This window comes from Dama dama, chromosome 9 (assembly GCF_033118175.1).
Source record: "Dama dama isolate Ldn47 chromosome 9, ASM3311817v1, whole genome shotgun sequence".
Lineage (NCBI taxonomy): Eukaryota > Metazoa > Chordata > Mammalia > Artiodactyla > Cervidae > Dama > Dama dama.
Window position 1 is genome coordinate 84,621,847 of NC_083689.1, and position 12,800 is coordinate 84,634,646.

Below are 12,800 nucleotides of genomic sequence, written 5' to 3' on the forward strand. Positions count from 1 at the left end.
ATGGACACATTATAATACTTGTAATGTAAAATGTGCATACCTTTGCTACTTGACACTGCAGTGTTCATCCCATCTTCGGTTTCAACAAACCCAAGCCTGAACTATGTAAGTAACAAATAGTAGAGGACTTGATTACTAAATCACTATATATCCAGACAGAAACTTAAAGTGTTTCTCAAAATGTTGTGTGAAATTGGTTTTTCATGAAAAATAAGTTCTTTTCAAATTATTTTATTTAATATTGCTATATTATTATTTATTATATTGATAATATAGTATCTAAATAATTTTACTCAATGTAAACTGAGTAAAACATACTACAGGAATGTTTAGAGTCTTTAAGATGCCAAAACACATTATGGATTTTCAAAACAAAGATTAGCATTTAATATTTATGGAATCAGAGAATCCTTTTTCCAAGACATAGGTAATGGAATTAGTACTCTGGGAAAATAGTCTGGATTCTCTGCTTTCTAGCATGTAACATTTTCTTTTAATTCTATATCCCTCAGTTATTTCAACATTTTAAAAATTATAATACTTTTGAAGATAAAAACAAACCATAAAATATTATATAGGGTGTAGTATTTTTATTAGTGCACTTAAAATATATGAAATATATTTTTAAAACATGTATATATACATATACATGAAAATATGTAAATAAAATGTCTAGAAAGCTATACATCAGAGAATTTGCAGTGCTTTTCTCTGAAGGCTGGCATGACTAGTAAAACGTCTCTTCTTTATTATGTTAATATTTTCCTGAAAGATGTATTGAGATAATAATTTATTATTTCTGTTTTTTAAATGGTTGTTTTAAGAACATAGCATATAAAGATTAGAAAGGTGAGGTGTATGGGCTTAAACTTGGGATTTAGAGCAGAACATTAGGAGACCCATAAGAACAAGATAGGAAAGGAGATATCTTAAAAGGGAGATGTCAGAAGGGAAAGCTGTATCTCTTGTGGAAAACTGAATAACTGATTCACATTGGAACAGTGGTTCAGTTGTATCCATTTGTGAGCTGGATCTGGCTTGTACCCTCAGCTCAGGGCCAATTGTATGCACCTCTTTCAAGGAACTCATTCAGTGATACCACACTGATAACTCAAAATTGACTATGATGAAAGTCCTTAAGCCATGAAAACTGGGTAACAGTATAAATCAGGGATTCTGCACCTCCAATCCAAAGAGCCAAATGTTAAACACTTACCATCACAGTACTGGTTATATCCAAGCTGTTCACGCACCTAAAGTGTGTTTTTCTTACTGCTGCTCAGCGCACATGTATCTCTTAAGAGAAAACCACCTCTGCTTACACCACTTAAAATCTTGAAAGGAAATGATTAGGTTAATTTGGTCAATTTCAAGTTGATGAAGCAGTCTTAGGGAAAAAACTTTGAGGAGTTCTATCTACTAAATGAAGAGATATTTTTCTTCCTCCACCTGGACTCCATCCAGCCATTCAACCAGCCAGCCAGAATTATAACCCTCAGAAGTAAAAAAGGAAGGAGGCACTCAACATACAAGCTAATCACCTCAGATTATTTCAACCTGGAATACCTAAGGAGCTGATAGGGTGTTTTCTCTTACTTGGCTCTGTGAATTGACTTTTCAATTCCAGTTATTTCTATGGCCATAGATACTTATTTTATTTCTATATTTGGTGTTAATATTGGTATTTAACCTAACAATAATCCTAAAAAAAATTAAGAAAGCAATTCTATTTACAATAGCATCAAAAAGAATAAAACACTAGAGAATTAATTTAACCAAAGAGGTGAAGAGCTCATACAATGAAATCCGCCAAACATTGCTAAAATAAACTAAAGAAAATATAGATAAAAGGAAAGACAATCCATAGGCTGGAAAACTTAATATTGTTAAGATGTCAGTGCTACTCCATGAAATCTACAGATTTAATGCAATCCCTATCAGAATCCCAATGCCTTTTTTTTGTTTGTTTTTTTGCAAAAATAGAAAAACCCATCCTAAAATTCAAATAGAATCTCAAGGGACTCGAAGTAGCCAAAAAGTCTTGAAAAGGAAGAACAAAGCTGGAGGAATCATACTTCCTATTTTCAAAACTTACTACAAAGCTACAGTAATCAAAATAGTACAATATTGGCATAAAGACAGACATTCATTTATGTGAAATACACTTATGTCAAATTCATAGAGACGGAAAGTAAAATGGTAATTGCCAGGGGCTGAAGGCAGGTGGGAGGGGGATGGTGAACAGAAGAATCAGAAGTTATTGCTTAATAGGTATAGAATTTCAGTTTTGCAAGATTAAAAGAGCTTTAGAGAGGGATGAAGGTGACAGTTGCAGAGTCATGTGAATGTACTTAATATCACTGAATGATACACAGGGAATGGTTATTTAAAACAGTAAATTTTATATTAAGTGTATTTTGCCACAATACAAATATTGGGGGAAAATAGTAAATTGATTTTTCAATAATTATGGTAAAACATTGACTATAGTTTTTAAAGATTTCCGCCTACACCACTTAAGCTTTCTCTTCTATCTCACTCATCATTCTTTACTATTGTTTTTGTTTGGCCTCACTTCAGAGCCTCTGGATGCATTTTTGCATTTCATGCAAAATGTTGATATTTAAAGCTCTTAAAATGTGGACACATTTATTCACAGGCCTTTCACACACAGTGAAGGCATTTCACTTGCCCAGTTCCATCCCCAGTCTGAACCTGCACTGGAGGGCATTATTACCAATGAAAGCCTTATGGTCCAGGCCTCTTTGCCTTGGGACACTCAGCACCTGTGAGAGGCTCCCCCAGAGATTGCTCAACATTCTGGAAACCATTTCACTTCCCCCTCCAGGGGCTGCCACTTTCCACCCCCACTACCTCAGATATGTGCCTGTCAGGGGTTTCACCCAAAGGCTAGAATCATTTTCTCCTCTGGACTGGCTTTCATTTGAAACAATACAAGAGAAGGAAGAATAACATGAGGGGAATGGATATTTAAAATGTGCCCTGATTAGAGCCCTCCGATCCACAAGTCCCTGAACCTCTCACTCTGTGACTTCCCAGAAAATGATAGCCGGTGGCTCAGATCAGAGCATCTCAGGGCTGACCTTCCTTTAGAGTTGTTGGAGAGTGGCATTTAACTTGCAGTAAATCCCCAAAGCTACGAATATACTCTTCACAGATGAATCATCCTGCTGACAGCAGAAAAGATACAAAGCATGATGTGATATCTGTTAATCAGCCACCAGAGTGCCTAGGGCAAGCACGTTCTTTACAAACCCTTTTTCATGAGAGTTGCTTGATAAACTGCCTTAGTAGTAAAGTAAAATAAATGATGACAGGTCCTTAGAGGTCTCTCTTGCAGCTCAGCTGATGTATAACTGAGTTTCTAAGCTACCCATCTTCATTGATTAAGTTCTTACAATTGACTGGGTGCAGCGCTTTTTCATGTTGCAACTCTGGACCCATTAATATGACTGTCATTCGCATTTCAATAAAGCTGTTGAAGGAGCGGGAGGAGAACGGGGAGGGGGAGCTTGCCACAAAGTAGGGATTTTTTTTTTTTCTCAGCTTTTAAAATAAAAATAGATTGTTAGACACTAGCCTGATAATCGGTTATTGGTTCCATGTTCTGGGCCTTGGCTGAAGTCCTCTGTGTACATTAGAACCTTCAATATCCACAAGAACCCTGTAAGGTAAATAGAATTATAATCCCTATTTTACAGATGAGTATACTGAAGACTTCTCTTTCGGGGAGAGGGAAGAATTAAGTTAGTTTCCCTAGTTTATTTAGCTAGTGAAGTGGTGAAGTCACATTTCATACTCAGGCAGTCTATTGCTATTTCAACCTTTATAAAGTCCATGGGTGATTTTTCAATAACGACAAAATAGGTACACTAAAGAGTTTACTTCATTTTGAAAACTGAGAAGGAAACAAAAGAATATCGAAATAGAAATCAGATGTATTCTTTCTCATCATTTATTTTTTCACTAAAAAATTTTTCAGGATATCTAACTGTCAATCACTGCTTCAGAAATCTGGAATATAAGTATAAAACAAAATAAAACCAGCCAAACAAACAAAAAAGTCCACAATCCTTGGTTTATAGTCTATGTAACTCATGAGTTGTAGCCTTCTGGAATAAATGTAATAAAGGAAGTGCATATAATTTATAGTAGCTACCTCTTCTGAGAAGAAACAGGGGGTGAGGTGGGGGTGAGCATTGGGACCACTTCAGAAAAACTTCATGGAACACTAACGGCTTAATCCAGTCTTGAAATTTTGGTCAAAGTTTTCCAGATAAAGCAAGGTAGGAAGCAGAGAAAGAAGTTTGCAGGCTATAGAAACAGTATGAAGACAGGCAGGATGTTATGACAGAGTAGGTATTTTCAAAGGTAGAAGTTACAGGGAAATTAAATTTTAAGTCAATTTGTTATAAGAAAATCATGTGTATTAGAGTTGGAAATTTCTGGAACATATAGAGTATTCATTAAGCTATAGTAATTTACAGAAATAAAGATGAAAGCCCATTGTGCCTTGTGGCCAAAAGGTTAAAAAAAAAGTAAAACTTGAGGAGGTTAGCTATGATAGACGCTGAAGGTCACAATGTGTGACCTGGGATTGCTCAGTGCATGGTATCTCTAAGTGATATATCAGTAAAATGAAAATAATTTGGGTCTGGACTAAACTTTTCCTAGTAAACTGAATTTTACATGGCAACAGAACCACCTCAAAGTTGTTTTAATAAATGAACTAATGTCTATTAAACCTGCTTTACAAGCTTGATACTTTTATGAAAATGTCATCAGCTACTTTTCTAAATCCCACTTTCTTTTTAGGTAAATGGAGTGCTTGAAATGCCAAAACTTTACTGTTCATTTTTCACCTTATAGAGTCTTATTTTTATGAAATTGCTGGCCTACTTTTGTTGGAAAATTTTAAGTCTAACATTTTTCGTACAATAGAAGCAGACATTTCTTAGTTGTCTTCTTAAATAATTTCTGGTTTTATTTTTATAGGTTATTAATATTAACTTAATTTGTAAACGATGCATTAACTTTAAAGAAACCTCCAAAGACAGTTTTTTTGGTGTGGTTTTTTTTGTTGTTTTTTTTTAAGGCCAGAATTTCCTGAAGATTTTGAAGCTTCAGTTCATGTTTATTATGACTACCTCAGGGACTGATAGGAGTCTGAGAACATGAGTAAGTTATTACAAGAAGTCCTATTGAGCTTATTTCAAGAACATTTCTATCTGTGAGGGCTTATACCCAAGGCTGATGCTATCATATCGTGTTACTTTGAAGCATGGTAGAGGAAAAAAAAGAGGTAAAAAGAAGCATTTAATTGACTAAAAGCAAAGGAACAAAACACCAATTGATTTTTCTGTGTTCTTGCGTAAAACTGAATGAGGTAGAAGACAAATTATCAAAATCAAAATAATAAATCCCCAGAACAGAGTCTATCATTATGTCCAGGATGGTAAGGATTTACAGAGCACTTAACTAAGTCTGGGGCCTTCAATGTGATAAGTAGTTTGCTACACACTTCCCTCCCTTTTTTCTTTTCTTTTCTCTTCGGAGGGAAGGAATAGGGCAGTCACTATTCTCCTTCAGCTTCAGTTTAGAAAAGAAGGGGAAAAAAGTGGCCCCCTATCTATAGAGTAAAAACTTCCTAGGAAAGTTAAAGTATACTTATTCTTTGGCAATTCCATAGCAGCCTTTTCCTAGGTTATTTTACTTTGAACCAGATGATATCTCAGGTCTGAGAATAAAAACAAAATGTGTCACAATAAATTCACATTGTCGTGCTCTCGTAAGACATACTTGAGCTTGCTTGCCTTCTGTAAGCTCCCTCAGACCCTCTCTGCCCTCACTTTCTTTCTCTGTTTCTCCAAAAACTGTATAGAGACATATATGGTATGTTGTATATGGAAGTAGCCGGGGAATGAGCCATGTCTTAACTGCTTGAGGTAGTATCTTTTCTCTCTGAACTTCAGTTTGCCCTTCTGTGAAGTTAGAAAAAGCATTCGCTTTTCAAGATTATTTTGAAGATACACTTGGCTTGTATTAAATACTCAACAGTTGGTGGCCACTGTTACTATTACTTTTATTGTTATGATTATTTTTATTACTGTCATAATCATGTCTGGAGAATAAATGAAAGAAATTTGGAGCTCATCTGAGATTGTAGCATCTTTTATGTCTTTTAGACAAACACTATCCTGGAAACAAAATATTTTGGTTTCCATAACAGCAAGCGAGTACAGTGATTAGCAAAATAGAAGAAATCAATGCCAGCCTTGTATATTTACTTTAACCAAGAAGAACATCCTTTTTCAAATCTGATGGTCATTGTTCCATTCTGCTTAAAAACTACTGCTGGCTGCAAACTTTTTGAATATAACTTAACCCAGCATTTTAGGTTAAAATTGTTCGAAGATCATTATTTCAAGATGGCTAACAGTACTGCCCCATGAAAGCCACGAGCAGCCACTTGAAACCAGAACTCCCAGGGACCTTCACCTCAGCCATACAAACACAAAGCTAATTTTCAAGCAATATGAGAGTATTGAAAACACTTTTATTATTACTAATTACAGCAAAGAGCCAACTCATTGGAAAAGACCCTGATTCTGGGAAAAATTGAGGGCAGGAGGAAAAGGGGACAATAGAGGGTGAGATGGTTGGATGGCATCATCGACTCAATGAATATGAAAGTGAAAGTTGCTCAGTCATGTCCAACTCTTTGTGACCCCATGCACTATAGCCTCCCAGGCTCCTCCGTCCATGGAATTCTCCAGGCCAGAATTCTGGAGTGGGTAGTTGATCCCTTCTTCAGGGAATCTTCCCAACCCAGGGATCGAACTCAGGTCTCCAGGTTGCAGGTGGATTCTTTACCATATGAGCCACCAGGGAAGCCAAGAATACTGGAGTGGGTAGCCTGTCCCTTCTCCAGCGGATCTTACCAATTCAGGAATCGAATCAGGGTCTTCTGCACATGAGTTTGAGCCAACTCCAGGAGATAGTGAAGGACTGGGAAGCTTGGCATGCTGCAGTCCATGAGGCCACAAAGACTTGGACACTGCTTAGTGACTGAACAACAGCCACTTATGATATGGTGGATATAGTAGCATTTTGTTTATAGTCATATAGCACTAGTTAGGGTAGGAAAACTTCTGAATTAATAAAGAATGCTTTCTTTTAGGACTATTTAATTTCCTATGGAACATACTTGCACAAGAGGGGAAAAAATGTGACTTTTCAAGGAAGGGGGAAACTTGTGAATTAAACTATGAATTTTAAGGTGTTTTTGGAAAAGTATCTCAGGTCTGTGGAGATAAAATTCAATTTTGTAGTTGCTACTATTATGCACATGTATTTTGGAACAACAGGCAGATAATTGCAAAGCATTATTACAATTCACAAAAAAAATTGACACTTTTTCTTACAGCTGCAGAGTTGATCTGATATATCCCACAGATAAAACTGGTATTTTATACTTGTTTTCTTATTACAGATTATTTCAATCATCACCTAACTACATCTCCCAATTATAGCACAATTTTAAGTACCAAAAATCAAACTGGGCCCTTCCAATAAATGAAACCCCAAGTATCACATGTTTAAATAAACTGAATTTGAATCCAATATCTAATCTTTCTTTCATAAAAAGCCTCTAGTCATTTATGTCAAAATTGGACCTCCCAAATGGAGTTCCTATGTACCTATTTCCATCCTCAAACCACTCATTTGGTTCACAAATCACATAATTATGAGTACAAAGGGATCTTGGGAAGTGCAATCACTTCACTGGCACATGTAAGTAAAATATGGATGCTCAATTTCCATCTTAATGCATGCAAATGATAGACCCACACGTCCAGGCATCCTAACTGCCCCTGTGCACAGCCTGTCACGTGGGCTATCAAATTTAAGGAGAGAATCCTGTTCCTCGGAACATGTTGAACAACATTCAGCAGAATTGTCTCCAATTCTAATTTTGTTCAAATGTCTTACTTTCATTTCTGAGTACATAAATATTGAATTCTAGCCCTTAACATATTTTTATCTTTTGCCTAAGAAAGTTGATGTGTTACTGTATTTTATTTTATAAAGAAACTGGCATATTGTCCTCTGTATATTCTATAATGCTTGTAGGGCTTTAGATCTAGGATTCGCTAAAAGTGTGATCTAACCTCCTTGAGCTTTGGCTGTCCTGATGGGAGAAATGAGACTGTATTCAGGGCTGCCTTGTACAACACAGAGGCTGTACACTGTGCAGTGTGGAAGATCCTTGCACACCTGGACACCACCGTTCAACTCTCTGTTAAGATACAGGTTTAATCCTTGTAACAGAGACTCAAAATTAGTGAGTTAACAAGCTATGCGTTGATTTCTGTCTCATGGGTCAATGTGATTAACCGCATGTAAGCAGATCACCACTGCCATGGCAGAGCTCCCTCTCCCTTGCTTCTCTGCCGTCCCTAGGCTGTTGTCCTTATACACGTGATCCAAGAAGGCTAACAACCACATCTGCATTTCAGGCAGCAGAATAAATCAAGGAGGGAAGAGGGTCCATGTTGCCATCCTTAAAGGACATATCCTAGAGTTTGCTCACATAATTTCCCCTCCTTTCACATTGGCCAGAAATTAGTCATGTGGTCCTGTGATTGCAAGAGAATCTGGGAACTGTTGTCATTTTCCCAGAGTGATGATCCAAGAAAGCTATGAAGGAAAGAGAGACCTATTGGAGAGACAATTAGGGGAGGCGCGCTGACTAGATTTCTTTATTTTCTGTATTCTTAATGCTCTGGCATTTGAGGCCTTGATCCTGGAGAGAGTTCTCCTGTTGCAGCTAGCTAATGCCTAGAAATGAGCATGCCTCCTATTCAAAAACCAACCTATCCAGAGCCCAAGCTCCCATTTCCTTTATCAAACACCCACACACCAAGCCAACACCTACCTAAATCTTCCTGGGGCCAGGGACCTAACAACTAGGGAATACTATTCAACTACCCAACCCCACATTACTTAGTGACCCTGCCCTGTCTTTCCCATACCTTCCCATAAAATAGTAACGATAAAAACTCCTGGTCACTTTCTGCTTTTGCTCCTCTTCTGACTTAGACTGTGTCTGGTCCTTCCCGAGGTGGCCCTGTGGGGTATGCCCCCTGTCTAGGGATCTGTGAGTACAAACTTCTCCCTTTATGACAACCATTCCCATATCTGCTGTCTTACCATACCTGACTAAACAAATTCTGGGTACATTTTTAACATAGGGATCAACTAGGAATCTCTCTCAGGGAGCCTGTTACTATCTTCCACATATACTACACAGGGATAGTTTGAGGATTAAGTGACTAGTGAATACTAACTTTGTAAATACTAACATTCTATACAAACATAAAGACAGTTATATAGTTCAGTTCAGTCACTCAGCCGTGTCCGACTTTTTGCGACCCCATTGACTGCAGTTACGCCAGGCTTCCCTGTCCATCACCAACTCCTGGAGCTTACTCAAACTCATGTGGGGAAATGACAGCTAAATAATCCATGAGTAAAAGATCTTTAATATGAAATTCTTTAATTTTAATATCATTTATTATGTCGTGAAGCTAAATCTAACATCCTTCGCCACTAACTTTTATTTGATTTAGCAAACACTATAAAAAAGAATGTCCAGACTTGAGAGGTGGAAGATGAATTCTTATCCCAAGGTTGATGATAAAGGGGCAAGTAGAAACTAGATTCCCCAAGTTTTAGACACTTTCCAGAGAGTCGACTTGTCTTTATTTGGTTTGGTTGTAGGGATGATGATAGTGGCATTTTCTACCATGAATTACTGAAATTTTACTTGATTTTTCTTTTACTACTTTTAATTTTTATCATGAGCACACTAATGAGAAATGTAGAAAGATAGAATCTCTCAGGTAGTTGCCTTTAACTGTTAACACTAAGAGTTAGGTTTTTTTTGCCCCCAACTATTTCTCAACTGTTGGACATCAGATGCACATGTATTACATGGAAAAATCTCCCAGCAAAAGCTACAATGCAAATATAACACAACTTATGTGTAGGACAAACTGGTTGTGTAGTTGACAAATTTAATACATATGAGAATGACACAGTATACTTGTTTATATTGCACATTCCTGGATTTCACTCACAGAACTTCCAACTTAGTGAGTTTGAAGAGGGCTCAGGCAACTGGAATTTTATAAGCATCACAAGTAATTTTTTTAAATATAGGTTTACCATTTTTGGTAACATACTTTGTGATATAATTCATATACCATATAATTCACCCATTTAAATTATATAATTAAATGCATTTTATTATAATCACAGTGTTATGTATCCATTAGCACTAACATAATCCAGAACATTTCCATTAACACAAAAAGAAACGCCATCCCCATTAACAGTCAACCCCATTTCCCCAGCCCTAGGCAAAACACTAGTCTATATTCTCTCAATATACATGTGCATATTCTGTTTCATGTAAGTGGAATCATATATTATGTGGTCTTTTGCGTCTGCTTTGTTTCCCTTAGAACGATGTTTCTGAGGCTCATCCATGTTGCAACATGTGTATATCGGTACATCAGTCCTTTTTATTGCTGAATAATATTCTTTTATATGGATATACCATATTGTACCCATATAAAATAAAACTGATGGGTATGTGGGTTGTTTCCACTTTGGACTATTGTGAATAATGCTTCTATGAACATTTGGATTTAAGGTTTTATGTGGATATATATTTCATTTCTCTCATAGATACACCTAGAAGTGAAATCACTGGGGCAAATGAGTAACTTTCTGTTGAAACTTTTGAGAAATGGCCAGACTATTTCCCAAAGTGGCTGTGCAATCTCATATTCCCAACACCAGAGTCTGAGGTTCTGAATTCTGCACATCCCACCAACACGTGTTACCTGACATTTTGGTTCCAGCCACCTTAGTGCATGTGAAGTAATATCTCATTGTGGTTTTGAATAATATTTTCCTGATGGTTAGTCAGCATCTTTTCATGTATTTGCTGGTTATTTGTATATCTTCTCTGGAGAAATACACATTTAGGTACTCTGCTCATTTTTTTAAAATTAGGTTATTTATCTTTTTGTTATTGCATTGTAAATTACTTTATATTCTTTATATATACTTCATATACTCTAGATACAAGTTTCTTATCACACAGATGATTTGCAAAAATTGTCTCCTATTTTGTGGATTCTTTTCACTTTTTCTAAGCACAAAAGTTTTCAATTATCCTGTAGCCCTATGTTTCTATTTTTCTGCTATTACTTGTGATTCTGGTGTCAGAGCTACAAATTCCAAATGACTTTTTGTAGTGGCACAAGATATATCTTGAGAAACGCTGACCTAGTTGCAGACGGTCCTTGACTAGCTCATTCTTTTGGAGCCTGCTCTTGTGGATATATTGAGAGCTATTGTCAAGGATAGCAGGGAAGATTAGCCTAATCACCCAAGTTACAAGACAGTCTTCCATTTAGTCATCCATCTAGTAGCTATTAGAGACATTGTGAAAATTAGAAAGAGGCGCCAGCTGTGAGAAAATGGAATCTTTTATACAAGTCTTGATGGTAGGTTTGTATCAAAGGTGGAGGATAGTTTGCCCCTCCCCCCTGTCCTGTGTAGCCCTGAGCTGGGTCAGTGGCTTAACTAGCAGACCTTGGGAGCTATTTCAAGTCCTGTTCATTCACTTGGCTGGACACTTGTATAATGCACAGACTACACAGCTGTACATGGTGGCCTGGCCACTTTACTGGGGGCTTTATTTTGTTATCTCATCAAATTTAGTGTTAATACCTCTATTGTGTAGATATCATTGTCCCTCTAGGGCCAATGAGGAAACTTAGGTGGGTCAATTGGCTTCTTCAAGTTTATAAAACTTGTACATAGTAGAATGGAAATCTGTGCCCTGATCTTGTAAATTTAGTTCTAACCATTTTTCCATTATGCCACTTTCTTGTATTCTATGTGTCATTCAAGTTTGAAGACCTTAAAGTTTATTAAATATTTCTATCTGAAGCCAGATCAGAAACTCCCTGACATGTTGGGAACCTATTTACCTTGCCTGAGTCTGCACTCAGATCACTACTTCCTTCCCGTTGCTTCCCTATGTCAAACACCTGCCCTTTCCATTTGGGGGTTTGGCAGTTCTCCTCTTCCAGTACACAGGAAGATCTCTTCTACCTTCATGAAGTTGCCACAAGGCTGTGAATCAGAAGAAATGCTGGAATTTGGTATGGGATTACCTGATCCCTGGACTGCCTGGAAGGTTTTATTCAAATGAGACATGGAGGTCTAGGATATGAGGTTCATGACCACACACAGGTGCACAAGGGCACAAGTAGAAAACCAATGGGCCATGGCAGGGAGACTGGAGGAAAGACTTTGACAATTCCTTTCTTTGTAGGCAAATCTTTTTTTTTTTTACCCATGAGATACATGTGGCTGCATCTTTGGACAACCCGGCAACTTAGTTTTCACCTCACCAATATCTCTCATGCTGCCTTCCATCTATATTATATTTCATTTGTGTGTGTGTGTGTGTGTGTGTGTGTGTGTGTGTGTGTGTGTGCGCGCGCGCGCGCGGAAGGCTGTCTATTTTCTTTCTTCTCCTCAATGGAGAAATGAAAAGGAGCCTATAAGAAAATAATTCACAGAAATTCGGGATGTCTCTAAGAAGTGGAACTCAGCATAGAAAGTGGATTTGTTGCTCATCCTTGAACCTACCTGAACAGGAGCAAAAGTATTTGGAGAGAGGCAATTAGATG